Source organism: Bombina bombina, chromosome 3 (genome assembly GCF_027579735.1).
Source record: "Bombina bombina isolate aBomBom1 chromosome 3, aBomBom1.pri, whole genome shotgun sequence".
Taxonomy (NCBI): domain Eukaryota; kingdom Metazoa; phylum Chordata; class Amphibia; order Anura; family Bombinatoridae; genus Bombina; species Bombina bombina.
The window spans coordinates 839,143,336-839,164,780 of record NC_069501.1 but is presented as its reverse complement, the minus strand read 5'-3'; positions in this window follow the sequence as shown (position 1 = coordinate 839,164,780).

Sequence of the window (21,445 nt, the reverse complement as noted above, 5' to 3'; positions counted from 1 at the left end):
AATTTAGATGTGAATTTTTCAGTTGCAATAACAAATAACAAGTGATGTGTTTGGAGGAGAGCTTGTATTTGAGGAAACACAGATGTGTATTGAATATGCCTCTTGACAAATCCAATCTGCACACAGTTGAAATGCATTAAGCATTTTTCTCTTGCTTGCATTAGCAGGAGAAAGGAGCAGTTTTGGTACAGATTACAGGACTATTGAGAACAAATATCCCTCTGTTCAACTGAGTGGCAGTTTGTCAGGTTTACAATACAGTATTATTTGGTATAGTGGTCCATATTGTTCTATTAAGACCAGACTATTGGAGTTGAAAACAAATGATCATGTAAAGAATTCACCATGGACTATAGTGTCTGAGATATGCAAATGTTATTGCTACTCAATTAAGTGTATAAGTATGCAAACCAATTCAAATTATCAGCCTAAATATAAGAAAACACTAGGAAGGACAACTCCAAACCTGTCCACACAGCATCACAGCTAGCAGGCAGCAATATGCTGCACGCATTTAACTTTATTACAAACCACCAGCTCAGAGCTGGCATAAAAGTTAGTAAGCAGCTTGGGGGCGGAGTCGCGCCGTGCTGGATCATGGCAACACTTTAACAGAGCTCCGACACTGTCAAGGATCTTGTCCGTACTAGAGGACACAGGGAGCCCTAAAATATGCTCTGAGGATTCCATTAAATAATCCTCACTACAGCCTTTCCACCTTGGACTTGGGTTGGGAAGCTCCCGAGTTGCATACCCTCTCGCATCTACGGCATGGCATTGGAGATACACAAATCTCCCATCTTGCCTGAACCAGTGATAGCTGGAGGAGCACAGCCGGAGAAAAGATCTGCTCACCGCTGGATTCCCAGGTGAGGAGTACCGACACAGATACCTCGGAGTTTGCGGTCACTGTTAGAGACTCACCCTGTGCAATCCAGAGCTCCCACCTGTCTCTACGCTGCTGCCTGGTTTTTGGCCGCAACTATCTTTAGGCCATTAATAAAAATAAAAAAATAAATAAAAAGGGCTGGATTTTTGCGACATCACTGAAGTGCAGAGGCAATATCACAGTCCCTCTCTTCTTCTGGGCACAATAAAACATCTCATTATTGGCACTTTTGTGCAACCAACCTTTAACAAAGCCGAAAGGCAAAACATGTCAGGGAGTTTGGGGATGTAAAGTCTCCATTTTTAAACAGCAAGAAAGTGTGAATGAGTACTTCTACATATTCTAGTTAAACTTAAAAAAGATATTTAAAGTGATTACCTTTGGCTAAAACATTTAATAACCCAACTATGTTAACACCAAGTAAATAAACTTCAACTCAAGACAATTAATATTACTGGGCAATATAGTGTTGGTTGTACTGCTGTCAATAGTTACAATCTGGGCTACTTTAGACTAACCGCTCTCATTGTGAGACAAGCATGTACCGTAGAATAATGTCTGTATTCAGAGTTGACTTTTATATTCTGAATAATACCCTTCTGGTTTAGATCACAGCAATATTTGCTTGTAGCATTTTTGCTTGGATACATTTAACTCCCTCTCGACACTGAGGATTTAATCCTGCTATCTATTAGAAACATTTCAGTGTTTGCAGGGAGTGCTCGTGCAACTCATAACCAATATACATACCGTACTTTTTGGTACTCCATCTAGAACGTAAATACTACCTTTGGAGTGTAATATATATAATTTAATACGTTAATAGGAAGTACATGTACAATCCAAAAGTATCATATTTACCGGACCTCTAGTTACTTCATTCAGAACATAATAAATAAATTCTGGGTATAGTATATATTGTTGAATACGTTATCTAACTTCTCTATTGTTGTGCCTAGATTGGTTTAATGTAAAAACAAAATATTCCAAAAAAAGACAACACCGGGCAATATAATGTTGGTTTTATTGCTGTCAACAGTTACAATCATGGTCACTTTAGACTGACCGCTCTCATTGCGAGACGAGTATGTACCGCAGAATAATGTCTGTATTCAGAATGTATTTTAATATTCTGAGTAGTACCTTTCTGATTTAGATAACAGCAATATCTGCCTATAGCGATCTTGCATGGATATATTTAACTCCCTCCCAACACTGAGGAATTAATCCTATTATTTACTAGAAACATTTAAGTGTCTGCAGGGAATATCCGTGCAAATTATAAGCAATATATTTACCGTACTTTCTGGTACTCCACCTAGAACGTAAATACTACCTTTGGAGTGTAATATATACAATTCAATACGTTAACAGGAAGTGCATGGATAATTTAAAAGTATCATATTTACCGGATTTCTAGGTACTTCATTCAGAACATAATCAATAAATTCTGGGTATATTATATACTTTGAATACGTTATCCAACCTTCCCACTGTTGCACCTAGATTGGTTTAATGTAAAAGTAAATACTCACATAAAGACATACTGCCACCAATAACTAACCAACATCCTTCAGTGCCTATGGTATATTTGTTATTTTCCAAAACGCATCTCTATTAACCAATATATGTGAAATAGTGGCAATAATTGGGGCCAAATAATTGTTGCCCCAGGTAATTAAATTATATTGGTGATCTTGACTTCTACTGGGGCACAACACTAGTCGCCTCTGTTAATTGTGGACACACTAGCATATCTTACCTTCTCATTATAATGGATATTGAAAAATTAGCGTAGTAGTATTCCAGCTGGTCTGAGGGAGAAATTGTGTAACCCATTAGCCATCCATCTGGATATTCACCCCATACACTTCTGAAAAATTTTAGTGTCTCCAGGGTATGCACGCATAATAATATATAAGTATTATACTTACCAGACTTTTAGGCACTCCACTTAGTTGGTAAATATCTCATACTGGGTATATCACTTATTGCTCAATATGTTACACTATCTCCCCAGTGTGGCATCGAAATCAGTTCTATCTGACAATCAATATTTATTCATATACCACACTACAGTAATATTAAACCAACATCCGCCAGTACCTTAACATAAATATTTCTTATTTTTGAGTATGCATATTTATTTACAAGTTTATTTATGGTATTGTTATGAATTAGGGGTCTAGCAACAGTCGCCTTTGACAACTGTGGATATTCTCACTTACTTGATTGTGACTATTGTCTCTCTCACTGAAATATGAATAAGGTATCTCACAGGGCTCACACAGTATTCCTACTAGCTCCTGGGTACAAAAGGGTACCTAGCTAGCCCTTAGATAGAAGTGATATAATGTAAAAGACCTAGGGGCACCTAACAAAGGCAGAGGGAGTACAATCAACTGATAATGCTAAATTAAACTCTAATAGATAAGAGATAAGAGATAGATAGGTAAGAAAAATAGGTAAACAAATCGTCCTGTGACGTGTCAAATAACTCTATTAGCTTAACTCAGGTTAATACAAATTTAATACAAATTTAATAAAAGACAAATGTGTTAAAATCATGGATCCATGGTACAATATATTCACAAATTACATAAAACAAGTCACATAATTTATGGGATAAAATCATGTGATAAAACTAATGACATATAAAATTAGCAGAAAGTCAATATCGGTGGGGAACGGTACTCCCTGCGAACAGATGTGAAATGTTCAAAAAACATGTATATGTATAAAATCCCTAAAATCCAAAACGAGGTGACAGTGGTCAAAAAATGGTCAATGAGTGATCAGACAAAAATGAAAAAAATAAAAACAAAAAATGAAAAAAATGAGTGAATCGTGGTAAAGTCAGTGAGAAAATGATAATTCCAATATGAAAATTCAAATGTGAAAAAACTGTGTGTCAGTTAATAAATCCTCCTTATGTGTGTCCTCAAAAAGAGTCAATACAGGTGTTAATGTGGTAGGTGAGGGGATGTCCGGTAAACCCTGGGTTCAATCGCTTAATCCAACCTGTAGAAAGAAATCTGAAATAGTGCAATAATGCTTACAATAAACAAATAATTAAGAAAAGTGCTCACCAATATCTGCCAACGCGTTTCGGCCCTTATCTGGGCCTTTTTCAAGACTCATTTTGGATTTTAGGGATTTTATATATATATATTTTCACTGTTTTTTGAACATTTCACATCTGTTCGCAGGGAGTACCGTTCCCCACCGATATTGACTTTCTGCTAATTTTATATGTCATTAGTTTTATCACATGATTTTATCCCATAAATTATGTGACATTGTTTTATGTAATTTGTGAATATATTGTACCATGGATCCATGATTTTAACACATTTGTCTTTTATTAAATTTGTATTAAATTTGTATTAACCTGAGTTAAGCTAATAGAGTTATTTGAGACGTCACAGGATGATTTGTTTACCTATTTTTCTTACCTATCTATCTCTTATCTCTTATCTAACAGAGTTTAATTTAGCATTATCAGTTGATTTTACTTCCTCGGCCTTTGTTAGGCGCTCCTAGGTCTTTTACATTATATTGTCTCTCTCACTACCTCATGCTAGACAATACCCACTTATTATATATACCCCTGTTGTCTCTGCGGCCACCCCTCCTGCCACATATGTACTGAAAACATGCACAATCCGATTTCGCCTATAAACTAGTGTGTTAATATTGTTTATAGCCATTCTGAATCTATTAGTAGTTTAACTTCCTTCATTACTTCTGGAGTTTTTATTTTGCTTTTGGAACTATATATTATATGGTGGGGTACTGTAGACACTTACTGGTGCCAACCCTTCACCTTTATTCCTGAGCAATACTCCTGAATTGAAGTACCGTCACTACTTTCTTGTGCTTTTAATACACACACTTATTTTGTTTTAATTTGAATCCAATAAAAGCTATGTTTTACCCCTAATACTGGGGGATTTGTTATGTCCCGAGACAACCCTTGGTACAGTATTACTTGTGTTGTGGAGTGCTACTTATGTACATAATGTTCTTATGCTCTACATTAGAATTTAGTTTCAGTTCTTGTCTCTCCTTATGTACAGCACCCAGTTCTATGTACAATAAATACATATATACCCCGATTTGATACAATAGGGGATCACCTACCAATATTAGAACTCAACACCAGTAGTGCCATCGTTCTCTTTCTTTTTCTAATTAGCCCTAAAATATGCTCTGAGGATTCGACTAAATGATCCTCACTACAGCCTTATCACCTTGGACTCGGGTTGGGAAGCTCCCGAGTTGCATAACCTCTCACATCTACAGCATGGCATTGGAGATACACAAATCCGCCATCTTGCCCTGAACCAGTGATAGCTGGAGGAGCGCAGCAGGAGAAAAGATCTGCTCGCCGCTGGATTCCCAGGTGAGGAGTACCGACACAGATACCTGGGAGTTTGCGGTCACTTTTAGAGACTCACCCTGTGCAATCCACAGCTCCCACCTGTCTCTACGCTGCTGCCTGGTTTTTGGCCGCAACTATCTTTAGGCCATTAATAAAAATAAAAAAATAAATAAAAAGGGCTGGATTTTGCGACATCACTGAAGTGCAGAGGCAATATCACAGTCCCTCTCTTCTTCTGTGCACAATAAAACATCCTATTATCGGCACTTTTCTGCAACCACATATGTGACTTTAACGGCGCCTCAGTAACCTTAAAAAAAAAGAATAGAGGCTGAATTGCTGGTTTCTCCAACAACCAGACACACGGCTAAACTATAACCCTTATATGAGGGAGACCTTTTTATTAACAAGTCTAAAGTAACACAATAACAAAGAAGGTCACCCTCTAGAACAATAAACCTTCATAAGCTGTCATAAATTTGGGTGGCAGATTATTACTGTGCTAACTTCAGCGCCATCCCCTAAAAACAGCTTGAATAGTAAATCATCTTAGAAATGAGGTTGCTAGACCATCATAAATTGCCACAGATATTTGGTGCTAACCTAGCATTGAAATAGCCTCATCACTCTATTGTTGTTGCATCTACCTCTATTTATACAATTTAAGGGAATAACTACTAATCAAGAGCCATCAGCTGTTTGTTATTCTTTCTGAAATGGCCACAAGAAAGGGCCCTAAACAGGACAAAAATATTAAACCACCAAATCTAGCACCCTCAGTGTCAACATGTTTCCATGTTCCTGATTATACTCCTTCCGACCCTAACCAACCTTCAGCTACTGTGGATATGGACCCACAAACAGAAGTCTCTATTGTCCAACAAGAATCGCTACACTCTATACAATCCCAAATAGCTGGTTTACCTTCTAAATCTGATCTTGATTCTTTAAAGTCCTTTATTAAAGAGGAATTGAGAGATCTTAAAAAAGACCTTAATTAAATGGGATCTAGGATAGACAACCTGGAAGATGGCCAAGACAGCCTGAACAATTTAGTAAGCTCCAATATGCAACACATTTCAATCCAGGATTCAATGTCACAAACTCTTCAAGACAAAATAGAGTATCTGGACAATCCGAGGAATCCCAGAGGATGTTCCACAAGACCAGCTCAAATCTTATGTGAAGGATCTCTTCCAACACATTTCCCTTTGCACTCCTCACCTCAACATAGAAGACATAAAATGCATACATAGAGCTCTAAGTCCGCTTCCAAGACCACCTGCACCAAGGGACGTAATTTTGATTTTCCTAAAATACACCATTAAGGAAGAGATATGGCAAGCAGCTGGGACAGGACAGTCCATATTGTTTCAAGGACATAATATTCAAATCTACCAAGATCTTTGCCCTCAAACTATTCAACACCGGAAGGAGTTCCGATTCATCACTAACGCCCTGCGAGAAAATAATATCAGATACAGATGGGGCTTCCCATTCAGTTTAATAGTTAACCATAACAGTTCTCAATTCATATACAAAAGCATTAATGAACTGGACAGTATGGCAAAACTTTTAAACATTCCACTCGATCCTCCGCCAGATAGCATGCTATCGCTACCTCCCTTACAATCTACTGAGGATCAAGCTAGACCCAAAGAACAGCATCCCCAATGGAGTAAAGTCTTACCAAAAAGGAGAAAAATGGGACCCACACCATCATCTCCCACCACTGGACTTATAATAGCAATCTCAGCCATACTTAATATCTACAAGATAACATGCCAACCATAAGCCAAGCTTAGACCTAAAGCTGTTTTCACCAGACTTTTAAAACTCTCTCTTTTAAACAAAGAGGGAGGTAGGGACTCTCCAACGGGGTAGTGGTATGTAACTATATGTAGCCTTTCGTTGTTGAACTCCGTTCACTGTTATCTATGTACATGTACAATTGCTCAATTATAATTTAAGTTTATCACTCTTAACAATGTGTGGATATCTACCCATAGATGCTTACTTACTAGCTTATTACTTAAATAAAATGGCCTGTGGCCATATATGATACCTAAAACACTTGTAATTTAACTACCTATTTAATTATTTACAGGACTCCTCTGTGCTCACATATCTTAATATCTGTTATTGTTTGATCAGCGCGAATACACCTTGGCACATTCTCCCCCCATCCATGGTGTATTGCGAGAAAAATACACATATTGTTTGTCTCATTTTGCAAGTTTATTGTTTTTGCGAATCTATAGGTTTTATGATGCTTTACTCTGTGTCTCAAGCTCAGCCTACTTTGTATGTACGTAACCATCTAACTTACAGCTCCAAATCAAATAGCAAATCCTTCCAATCACTTTACCATGTTGCCTGAACCACTATGCATTAAAATTATTTCACACAGTGTCAAATGGCTTAATATCCCCCAAAAGAGGTCAATAGCGATTAGAGATTGCAATAAACTCAAAGGTAACATAATTCTTCTCCAAGAGACCCATTTCAAAAGAGGCCATGAACCCCTCCAATCTTTTAAGAAATTCGACTAAGCATACTTTGCCTCCAACTCAGTTAAGGGTAATGGGGTGGGAATCCTCTTTAATAAATCTTTAGCATTTAAATCTACATTGGTTGGTATGGATAAGGAGGGGAGATATATCATTATCACAGGGTTCCTATATAATAAATTAGTCACAATAGCTAATATCTATAACACAAAAGAAGCAGGGTAAGTAGCACTCTTAATTAATCAATCAAGAAATACAGGTGCATCCTAGAATAATAAATATCTAACAACAGCACTCTGTCAGAGGACCTTTTTGCCTGACTGTGGTCTACCCCTTGTCTCATCTGGAAGATCCAGTGTCTCAGGAGCTACAATTCAGGGTAGAGCAACCGCGTGAAAAAGACAGGTATTCTCATGAACTGTTATCTATTTGCACTTTACACATGCCTGTGAAAAAGACGCGGCAAGGTTAAGCTCCCCTTGACTCCTGATGACCTCACGCTACTATTTGTATTTAGACACGAAGGGGTAAGACTGTATCCACCTGGTCCGTGCATTTCTAGGGACACGCACTATACTTTGTATTACAATTATATGCTACCTATATATGCATCAAAGTGATGAACATTTGCCTATTTTTGTACACTGGTGCACCAGTCCCCTTCACGGCCCATCTGACATTTTTATGCATCCCTCATACCCCTGTATGTATGTGATATGTATGTTTGGATGTATGCATTTGTATAGTATAACCTTATTAAATTTATTTCTATTTCAAGAATCCGCTTTAGTCTCCTCTTTATTACATACAGTTGTGCTCTCTTTTGCCTAGACTTTTAGTAACCTGTATTTTAGGTCTCTCTTGTTCACGTTGTTAGATAATATCTATAACAACTCGCCTCAATTTTTTAATCTTAGGGGGAGATTTCAACATTGCTTTGAATCCTGAACTGGATTGCTCCACAGGAACTTCATCTTTCCCAAATAAGACATTAAAATAAGTTAAATCAACTTTAGCAAACCTGGCAGTACACGACCCATGGGGAATCCATAATCCAACTACAAAGGATTATACCTTCTTTTCATACCCGCACCGGAACTACTCTAGAATCGATTATATATTGACAGATGTAACTAGTTTGGCTTTAGTGCAACATACAAAGATGTTTCCAATCACTTGGTCAGACCATTCTATAATTAGCTGCTCTCTTAACTGGCCTACTTCACAAATATTCAATAAAGTTTGAAAGCTTGACAAAACTTTACTGAAGGACCATTTAATTTACACACAATTTACAAAATCATTGGAGGAATATTTCTGATTAAATAATACCCCTGATATAGATATTCTAAATGTTTGGAATGCACATAAGTGTGTAATAAGAGGGGAATTAATAGCCTTGAAAGCGGTAAAACAACAACAAATTTATTTAAAATCATTTTAGAAGACCTCAATAAACTCCAAGAAATCCATAAACAATTTCCTCAAAACCACTCCCTACAAGATAGTCTAGAATATAAAAGACAACAATTAAATCTACACTTGGGCATGGAAGCTAAGCGCAAGTCATTATTTCTCAAAAAAAGATATTACGAGGGGGCTAACAAACAGTGAAAAATGCTAGCTAGACAACTCAGAAGAGAACACATCAGAGATATGTAGCGGATAACACAGGAAAGCAATGGTCCTCCTCCAAAGACATAGGGAGCTCTTTCAAAACCTTTTAAACTAACTTATACAATCTAAAACAAACTCACCAAAGTCCCAATTTGACTGAAATACATAACTACTTATCACAACTACACTTACCCACACCTACAACTGAACAACACAATGACTTGGAAGCACCTTTTATCCTTGAAGAACTTCAAACAGCCATTACCTCACTCCCATATGGAAAATCACCAGGCCCCGATGGGTTGGGAAACATTTATTACACTAAATTTAAAGATCTCCTAGCCCCACAACTTTTGGCCTACTTCCATAACATAGATAAAGATGTACCCTTTCCTTCTCAGGCCATATAAGCCCATATAGTAATTATTCCTAAACCCAATAAACCTACTACCCACCTAGCAAATTACTGCCCTATATCATTGCTGAACACTGATGTTAAACTTTACTCAAAAATCATAGCAAACAGAATAAATCACATACTACCGCATATCATTCATCAAGACCAAGTTGGCTTTGTCTCCAACCGTGAGGCGAAAGACAACACAGTCCAAAATTTACACTTGATGAGACATGCCAAGGAGAGGGGTGTCCTTTCGGTTTGCTCTCTACCAATGCGGAAAAGGCCTTCGATTGGGTGAGTTAGCCTTTCCTTAGGGCCACTTTACAAGCATTCAGGGTAGGAAATGTTATGTTGAGCAGAATTTTTGCATTGTATGTCAACCCAAGCACTAGAATATCCCTGAATGGCATACTTTCGGATCCATTTCAAATCTCAAACGGAACCAGACAGGGTTGCCCCCTATCCCGGCAACAATTTACCTGTCTTATTGAAACCTTTGCTTCAAAAATCAGAAACAACCCCGATATCCCGGGAATAACGTTAAAAGGGGAGGAATTCAAACTGCCCCTGTTCACAGATGACATCCTTTTAACTCTTACTCAAGGATGTCCAAGAAATTAATGTGGCTGGGCCGTTTAAATACTATTAAAATTAACGCGTTCCCCAGAGCCTTATACATCTTACAAACCTTACCCATCTCTTTACCCTTCAATTACACAAATTCAACATTTATTTAGCTCCTTTATATGGAACAGAAAACCTCCCAGAATAAATAAACACATTATGACATTACCCTCTAGTACTGGGGGACTGGGAGTCCCACACATAGAATCCTACCGTCAATCCATATTTCTTCAAAGTATCCTTGATTGGAGAATACATAGACGACAAACACGCTGGGTCACCCTAGAAGAACTTCTGAATCCTGAAATAGATTTACGATCTATATGCTGGCACCCCAACCCAAAACATATAACTAGACTGATAACTAACCCTATTACTACAGAAACTTTAAAAGTTTGGGAAGCAGCTAATAGATCAAATCTGTTCTTATCTTCTAGACCAGGTCACCTAACATTGCTAACTCAAAGTAGTGAATTTTCAACCACCGACTTAATGAAATATTCAAATGACACCTCTTCTCCTACTGTCAGGGTTCTGTCACTGTTCCTTTAAGGTTTCGTTATTTGTCTATCTGTTGCTCCTCCTTTAAAACAGGTGTTCACACAAGACACCTTGCTCAGTATTGAAGATACCTACCCAGAGTTAGGTGAAATACAAGCCGTGGATTTCTATCTTATAAATAATACAACAAACTGATTACTTGTTTCTCTCCCTAATCTAGAGAAAAGACCTGTTACTCAGAAGGGACTGCGTTACTCACAGCTTCTCAAATTTATTCTGGATTACTTTGACGACTCTCATTCAAACAGTGGGGTAATTTGAAAGCTTTCGCTATAACATAATCATGCACTGTTACCTAACTTCTCTCTGAGTTACCGATGTAGGAGGAACAGATCAGCTGCTACTTTGAACTGCTGATACGTCACTTCCTCTTTGTTCCGCTTGCAGAACGCTACCGCAGTGCAGCCCAAATTCCACTGTAAGCAGGATGCCTTCTTACTGTCTCTCACAAATGGACACAGATATGTGCTAGATAGCACTATACCAAGAATAGCAAGGGCACTATAAAGGCAAGCTTCTCAATTATTTTTGTTACTTGTGATACCTAATGTATTGGTATCAATATAATGCCTTTTGTGAGAAGTGGTGGTAGCATTTAATACAATATTTGTATAAACAATTGGGATTGGAGTCCCCAGAAAGAAATGCTTGTATAGCACTCTTTGCCCAGACTGATGTGTAGAGGTAGAAGATTTTTTTATTTAAAATGTAACTTTTATTAAACTTATATCAAAAAAATGGGTAAACACACACATTTAAAATTACTCTATCGCCTTTAGCTGAAATAGATTGTTTGTGAGATCTGTTATTATATATCAGGCCTTTGTAGCATATATAAGTAGTCAGTTCTCACTGGTTTATAGTTACCAGTTAGCATGTGTGGTGCGTGTCTCGCAAATTACGTATGTGGCTGATGTTGATGTTACTTTGAGTGCATATATTCATTTGCTCATACTGTACAATGGGATTCAACTCAAATGGTTTTGAAGGGTAACTTCCAAATCAAGTCTGTTACAGTTACACACTTCGGTTGGTATATCTTTAAATAATTGTGTTCATTTACTCTTGCGATGCCATAAGGATGAATTTGAATAGTTTAGTTACTATACCTTTAAATAATTGTATTCATTACCTCGTGCAGTGATATAGAGATAAACTCAAATAGTTATTGCAGGATCACTTCCAAATATAGGCCTAGATTTGGAGTTCGGCGGTAAAAGGGCTGTTAACGCTCCGCGGGCTTTTTTCTGGCCGCACCATAAAATTAACTCTGGTATCGAGAGTTCAAACAAATGCTGCGTTAGGCTCCAAAAAAGGAGCGTAGAGCATTTTTACCGCAAAAGCAACTCTCGATACCAGAGTTGCTTACGGACGCGGCCGGCCTCAAAAACGTGCTCGTGCACGATTCCCCCATAGGAAACAATGGGGCTGTTTGAGCTAAAAAAAAACCTAACACCTGCAAAAAAGCAGCGTTCAGCTCCTAACGCAGCCCCATTGTTTAATAGTTACCTAGTTAAAATAATAACAAATTTACCTGTAAAATAAATCCTAACCTAAGTTATAATTAAACCTAACACTACCCTATCAATAAAATAATTAAATAAACTACCTACAATTACCTACAATTAACCTAACACTACACTATCAATAAATTAATTAAACACAATTCCTACAAATAAATACAATTAAATAAACTAGCTAAAGTACAAAAAATAAAAAAGAACTAAGTTACAGAAAATAAAAAAATATTTACAAACATAAGAAAAATATTACAACAATTTTAAACTAATTACACCTACTCTAAGCCCCCTAATAAAATAACAAAGCCCCCCAAAATAAAAAATTCCCTACCCTATTCTAAATTAAAAAAGTTACAAGCTCTTTTACCTTACCAGCCCTGAACAGGGCCCTTTGCGGGGCATGCCCCAAGAATTTCAGCTCTTTTGCCTGTAAAAAAAAACATACAATACCCCCCCCCAACATTACAACCCACCACCCACATACCCCTAATCTAACCCAAACCCCCCTTAAATAAACCTAACACTAAGCCCCTGAAGATCTTCCTACCTTGTCTTCACCATCCAGGTATCACCGATCCGTCCTGGCTCCAAGATCTTCATCCAACCCAAGCGGGGGTTGGCGATCCATAATCCGGTCCAGATGAGGCTCCAAAGTCTTCCTCCTATCCGGCAAGAAGAGGACATCCGGACCGGCAAACATCTTCTCCAAGCGGCATCTTCGATCTTCTTCCATCCGGAGCGAAGCGGCAGGATCCTGAAGACCTCCAGCGCGGAACATCCATCCGGACCGACGACTGAACGACGAATGACTGTTCCTTTAAGGGACGTCATCCAACATGGCGTCCCTCGAATTCCGATTGGCTGATAGGATTCTATCAGCCAATCGGAATTAAGGTAGGAATTTTCTGATTGGCTGATGGAATCAGCCAATCAGAATCAAGTTCAATCCGATTGACTGATCCAATCAGCCAATCAGATTGAGCTCGCATTCTATTGGCTGTTCCGATCAGCCAATAGAATGCGAGCTCAATCTGATTGGCTGATTGGATCGGCCAATCGGATTGAACTAGATTCTGATTGGCTGATTCCATCAGCCAATCAGAAAATTCCTACCTTAATTCCGATTGGCTGATAGAATCCTATCAGCCAATCGGAATTCGAGGGACGCCATCTTGGATGACGTCCCTTAAAGGAACAGTCGTTCGTCGTTCAGTCGTCGGTCCGGATGGATGTTCCGTGCTGGAGGTCTTCAGGATCCTGCCGCTTCGCTCCGGATGGAAGAAGATCGAAGATGCCGCTTGGAGAAGATGTTTGCCGATCCGGATGTCCTCTTCTTGCCGGATAGGAGGAAGACTTTGGAGCCTCTTCTGGACCGGATTATGGATCGCCATCCCCCGCTTGGGTTGGATGAAGATCTTGGAGCCAGGACGGATCGGTGATACCTGGATGGTGAAGACAAGGTAGGAAGATCTTCAGGGGCTTAGTGTTAGGTTTATTTAAGGGGGGTTTGGGTTAGATTAGGGGTATGTGGGTGGTGGGTTGTAATGTTGGGGGGGGGGTATTGTATGTTTTTTTTTACAGGCAAAAGAGCTGAAATTCTTGGGGCATGCCCCGCAAAGGGCCCTGTTCAGGGCTGGTAAGGTAAAAGAGCTTGTAACTTTTTTAATTTAGAATAGGGTAGGGAATTTTTTATTTTGGGGGGCTTTGTTATTTTATTAGGGGGCTTAGAGTAGGTGTAATTAGTTTAAAATTGTTGTAATATTTTTCTTATGTTTGTAAATATTTTTTTATTTTCTGTAACTTACTTCTTTTTTATTTTTTGTACTTTAGCTAGTTTATTTAATTGTATTTATTTGTAGGAATTGTGTTTAATTAATTTATTGATAGTGTAGTGTTAGGTTAATTGTAGGTAATTGTAGGTAGTTTATTTAATTAATTTATTGATAGGGTAGTGTTAGGTTTAATTATATCTTAGGTTAGGATTTATTTTACAGGTAAATTTGTTATTATTTTAACTAGGTAACTATTAAATAGTTCTTAACTATTTAATAGCTATTGTACCTGGTTAAAATAAATACAAAGTTACCTGTAAAATAAATATTAATCCTAAAATAGCTACAATATAATTATAATTTATATTGTAGCTATATTAGGATTTATTTTACAGGTAAGTATTTAGCTTTAAATAAGAATAATTTATTTAATAAGAGTTAATTTATTTCGTTAGATAAAAATTATATTTAACTTAGGGGGGTGTTAGTGTTAGGGTTAGACTTAGCTTTAGGGGTTAATACATTTATTAGAATAGCGGTGAGCTCCGGTCGGCAGATTAGGGGTTAATAATTGAAGTTAGGTGTCGGCGATGTTAGGGAGGGCAGATTAGGGGTTAATACTATTTATGATAGGGTTAGTGAGGCGGATTAGGGGTTAATACATTTATTATAGTAGCGTTCAGGTCCGCTCGGCAGATTAGGGGTTAATAAGTGTAGGCAGGTGGAGGCGACGTTGAGGGGGGCAGATTAGGGGTTAATAAATATAATATAGGGGTCGGCGATGTTAGGGCAGCAGATTAGGGGTACATAGGGATAACGTAGGTGGCGGCGATTTGCGGTCGGAAGATTAGGGGTTAATTATTTTAAGTAGCTGGCGGCGACGTTGTGGGGGGCAAGTTAGGGGTTAATAAATGTAATACAGGGGTCGGCGGGGTTAGGGGCAGCAGATTAGGGGTACATAAGTATAACGTAGGTGGCGGTCGGCAGATTAGGGGTTAAAAATTTTAATCGAGTGGCGGCGATGTGGGGGGAGCTCGGTTTAGGGGTACATAGGTAGTTTATGGGTGTTAGTGTACTTTAGGGTACAGTAGTTAAGAGCTTTATAAACCGGCGTTAGCCAGAAAGCTCTTAACTCCTGCTATTTTCAGGCGGCTGGAATCTTGTCGTTAGAGCTCTAACGCTCACTTCAGAAACGACTCTAAATACCAGCGTTAGAAAGATCCCATTGAAAAGATAGGCTACGCAAATGGCGTAAGGGGATCTGCGGTATGGAAAAGTTGCGGCTGAAAAGTGAGCGTTAGACCCTTTAATCACTGACTCCAAATACCAGCGGGCGGCCAAAACCAGCGTTAGGAGCCTCTAACGCTGGTTTTGACGGCTACCGCCGAACTCCAAATCTAGGCCATAGTTTGTTACAGTTGAACACTTAACAGGATCATTATAATCCTTCTTGTTTACACTCAATAACCGTGTGTTTTATAGATTTTCTGTAGCAGTTTGTAATGTTATCAAGGTGTTACTCATATATTTCTGTTTTTTATTATTCTTGTATACATGAGTGATGTACTATCATAAGGCTCTCAGTAATGTTTTTATGCTTGTTTTTAACAGTTGTGGTATCCAATGATTATAACTTTGTATTTTTGCGTGTTATACACGTATGTTTCTTGTATAATTATTTCTGTGTATATGAATTTGATACTGTCACCCAATAATGCGGTATATATTTTGTTTATATACTGTTGTTGTCAACATTCGTATCACATATACATGAGTTTGTCTCTTCACGTGTTATTCACACATGCCTGGTTGGGTTAATGCTTTTTGTGTCTTGGTATTCCCTTATACAGAGCTATTGCTTTTATTATTATTTACCTGCAATCATTGTAGAGAATCTCTATTGGATATATATTGCACTTTGGAGTTAGTATGTTTTGATATCAATCATGCATCATTCATAGTTTACATTCATAACATTCACAACTACAATTATAACTTTCCCAATTGAAAAGCTGTTTGCGTGGAAAGTGTGTACTTTAATTTTAAAACATTTGATTATCACACTCTTGTCAATATTGTTATTATATCCGCACAAGACTGCTTTAGTATCTCTTGAGTTCTATTCGTTATTATTATAATTTTGTAAGGGCTATTATCAGCCTCAAAATATGCTTAAATGTTTGTTATACTATTCCTTTGAACAGGTCTTTGAGTAGTTATTTATGTGCTTTCTCCGTATTTGTGCAAAAAATTGCATTCAGGCATTGGTAAACACTATCTCTATTGTAAATATATCTAGTCTCTTTATCCCTGTGTGTTCAAAATCATTGTAACAAACACTGCGATATAATGTTGCCACTTATCGAGGTACGTGACCTTACCACCAATCACTCGTTCCCTGTCCTGCTTGGACTGTATAACTGTTGTTAATATTGTTATTATATCCGCACAAGACTGCTGGAGTATCTCTCTTGAGTTCTATTCATTATTATTATAATTTTGTAAGGGCTATTATCAGCCTCAAAATATGCTTAAATGTTTGTTATACTATTCCTTTGAACAGGTTTTTGAGTAGTTATTTATGTGCTTTCTCCGTATTTGTGCAAAAAATTGCATTCAGGCATTAATAAACACTATCTCTATTGTAAATATATCTAGTCTCTTTATCCCTGTGTGTTCAAAATCATTGTAACAAACACTGCAATATAATGTTGCCATTTATCGTGGTACGTGACCTCACCACCAATCACTCGTTCTCTGTCCTGCTTGGACTTTATAACTGGTATTTTTACAGCTACGATAGATATAAGTTAAAAACCAACAATTAATGGGACCCCATCATCCCACACAACCCCCCTGACGTGTTTCGCCTGTTAAAAATAAGCATAAAAACATTACTGAGAGCCTTATGATAGTACATCACTCATATATACAAGAATAATAAAAAACAGAAATATATGAGTAACACCTTGATAACATTACAAACTGCTACAGAAAATCTATAAAACACACGGTTATTGAGTGTAAACAAGAAGGATTATAATTATCCTGTTAAGTGTTCAACTGTAACAAACTATCCGCTAGATTTAGAGTTTTGTCTGGCTTTTTTTGCCAACGCACCCTTCCAACAACGCTGGTATTTAGAGTTGTCTGAGGGGCTGCGTTAGGCTCAAAAAAGGGTGCGTTGAGCCTAACTTAGCTCCACTTCAACCCTCAATACCTGCGTTGCTTACGGTAGCGGTAAGCAGCTAAAACGTGCTTGTGCACCATATCCCCATAGGAAACAATGGGGCAGTTTTGGCTGAAAAAAAACCTAACACCTGCAAAAAAGCAGCGTTCAGCTCCTAACGCAGCCCCATTGTTTCCTATGGGGAAACACTCTCTAAGTCTGCACCTAACACCCTAACATGAACCCCGAGTCTAAACACCCCTAACCTTACACTTATTAACCCCTAATCTGCTGCCCCCGCTATCACTGACACCTGCATTTCCTTTTTAACCCCTAATCTGCCGCTCCGGACACCGCCGCCACCTACATTATCCCTATGAACCCCTAATCTGCTGCCCCTAACATCGCCGACCCCTACATTATATTTATTAACCCCTAATCTGCACCCCCAATGTTGCCGCTACCTAACTACACTTATTAACCCCTAATCTGCCGACCGGACCTCTTCATCCAAGGTGCGCAGAGGAGGTCCTTGATCCGGTAGAAGTCTTCATCCAAGCAGGGCAAGAAGAGGTCCTCCATCCGGTAGAAGTGTTCATCGAGGCAGCGTCTTCAATCTTCATCCGACTCAGATGCCAGCAAGGTGGAGGTGGAGTACTGGTTTGGGCTGGTATCATCAAAGATGAGCTTGTGGGGCATTTTCGGGTTGAGGATGGAGTCTGCATCCTTCAAGAAAAACATGATTTTCATGCAGGACAATGCTCCATCACACGCGTCCAAGTACTCCACAGCGTGGCTGGCAAGAAAGGGTATAAAAGAAGAAAATCTAATGACATGGCCTCCTTGTTCACCTGATCTGAACCCCATTGAGAACCTGTGGTCCATCATCAAATGTGAGATTTACAAGGAGGGAAAACAGTACACCTCTCTGAACAGTGTCTGGGAGGCTGTGGTTGCTGCTGCATGCAATGTTGATGGTGAACAGATCAAAACACTGACAGAATCCATGGATGGCAGGCTTTTGAGTGTCCTTGCAAAAAAAAGGTGGCTATATTGGTCACTGATTTGTTTTTGTTTTGTTTTTGAATGTCAGAAATGTATATTTGTGAATGTTGAGATGTTATATTGGTTTCACTGGTAAAAATAAATAATTGAAATGGGTATATATTTGTTTTTTGTTAAGTTGCCTAATAATTATGCACAGTAATAGTCACCTGCACACACAGATATCCCCCTAAAATAGCTATAACTAAAAACAAACTAAAAACTACTTCCAAAACTATTCAGCTTTGATATTAATGAGTTTTTTGGGTTCATTAAGAACATGGTTGTTGTTCAATAATAAAATGAATCCTCAAAAATACAACTTGCCTAATAATTCTGCACTCCCTGTATAATGTAGGGGTCGGCGATGTTAGGGGCAGCAGATTAGGGGTTCATGGGGATAATGTAGGTGGCGGCGGTGTCCGGTAGGCAGATTAGGGGTTAAAAAATTGTATTAGAGTGGCAGCGATGTTGGGGGCCTCGGTTTAGGGGTACATAGGTAGTTTATGGGTGTTAGTGTACTTTAGAGCACAGTAGTTAAGAGCTTTATATCTCGGCGTTAGCCCATAAAGCTCTTAACTACTGACTTTTTTTGTCGGTATGAGTGGATAGGATACACAATTGGCGTAAGGGGATCTGCGGTAGCCTGGAATCGCGGTAGGGAAGTGAGCGGTAGACCCTTTCCTGGCTGACTCTAAATACCAGCGGGCGGTAAAAAGCAGCATTAAGACCCCTTAACGCTGCTTTTGACGGCTAACACAGAACTCTAAATCTAGGTGTATATTTGGAAGTGATCCTGCAATAACTATTTGAGTTTATCTCTATATCACTGCACGAGGTAATGAATACAATTATTTAAAGGTATAGTAACTAAACTATTCAAATTCATCCTTATGGCATCGCAAGAGTAAATGAACACAATTATTTAAAGATATACCAACCGAAGTGTGTAACTGTAACAGACTTGATTTGGAAGTTACCCTTCAAAACCATTTGAGTTGAATCCCATTGTACAGTATGAGCAAATGAATATATGCACTCAAAGTAACATCAACATCAGCCACATACGTAATTTACGAGACATGCACCACACATGCTAACTGGTATGTATAAACCAGTGAGAACTGACTACTAATATATGCTACAAAGGCCTGATATATAATAACAGATCTCACAAAGAATCTATTTCAGCTAAAGGTGATAGAGTAATTTTAAATGTGTGTGTTTACCCATCTTTTTAATATAAGTTTAATAAAAGTTACATTTTAAATAAAAAAATCTTCTACCTCTACACATCAGTCTGGGCAAAGAGTGCTATACAAGCATTTCTTTCTGGGGACTCCAATCCCAATTGTTTATACAAATGTGCTAGATAGCATTTAAGACTTTAATCTGACTATCTTGTGTGCGTAGTAATGTTACAGAGGTGAAGTAATATAATTCCCCAAATGAATTACTGTGTCAGTCATTACAAGCAGGTATCGATCTGAAACCACAAAACATTCAGCAACTCCTCTCATATAACTCAGTAGTTTGATAATTTACCATATTGGAGCTAACCAGACTAACCATTAGTCCTGTACTACTCTGTGTTATCATCATCATATACAAAAACTTAGTACTAACTGAACAAATCTCACTAATGAACAGATTCCCCTCTCACCATAGAGGATACAGTTAAGTTAGTGAAGCAAAACCAATTTTCTCTACAAACTGCAGTTGTGTTCCACAACAACAAAACCTAGATTTCTTATAGAATACTGAGCCTCAAGAAAATGGAACCAGCAGATTTGCCACAGATTGTGTACAATCTGACACAAAAAGTGGATCAGTTAGCACAAGGGCTCCATGGTTTACAAGTGGAAAATGTTGCTTTAAGGAATGTAATAAGGGATTCTATAGCTGTTAAGGCTAACCAATTGGAAATGTTTGCAGAACCACAAGTATTCTTACCGGATACCTTTTCAGGGAATCGTAAGGCTTACATGCAGTTTAAAAATGCTTGCCATTTGTTATTTTTAATGAAACCCAGAACTTACCCCACTGAGAGAGTAAAAGTCCTAACGACCATATCGTTTCTCAGAGGGGAACCCAGAAATTGGGCTGACTGTTTTTTTGAAACCGAAGACTCCATCCTAGGGTCTCTGGATGCATTTTTTTCTTCCATGGATGAATTGTTTCAGGACACAGACATACAGCTCCCAGCTGAAACTTCCATGAGAGGTCTCAAACAAGGCAAGATGGATGAGTATATCACAGATTTTAAGCAATTCGCTTCTGACTCTCTCTGGAGCCCCATAGCTCTTTGTAATCAGTTCCGCTTTGGCCTTTCGAAAGCTCTTATGGACGAATTTGCTTGGATTGAATTGCCAAAGACCCTTGATGAATTTATGAGAATTGCTACTCAGATTGACCGCCGTATACAAGAGAGAAAGGCAGAAAGATATACAACGGACATAAAGTCTAAAAGTAATGTGACTCCAATTTCAGTAGTCCCTATACCCACTCAAAACCTCAGACTGAGGCAATGGAGATAGGGATCTTAAGAGGTCCTATCAGTCCTGAAGAAAAACTTCACAGAAAGGTAAAAAAACCTTTGTATGTACTGCGCTAGTCCATCTCATAATGTTCAAGACTGCACACTTTTGATGAAGACTAATAAAAGTAAGTCACAAAACATATTCTCCTCACTGCTATCTTTACCAAGACCAAAAACTCCTTATTGTACCTTATCTCTTTCCCTACAGCTGGACCAAAACCTACTAATGATTGAAGATGCCATAATTGATTCAGGGGCTTTGGGGAACTATATCGAGCATTACTTCTGTCTGACAAACAAAATTCCCCTTATAACAAAGAAAGTTCCTATACCCATCAAGGTTATAGATGGATCTCCTATGAATTCAGGTCCTATAACCCAAGATACAGTTCCAATTTTTGTTAATATATCAGGTC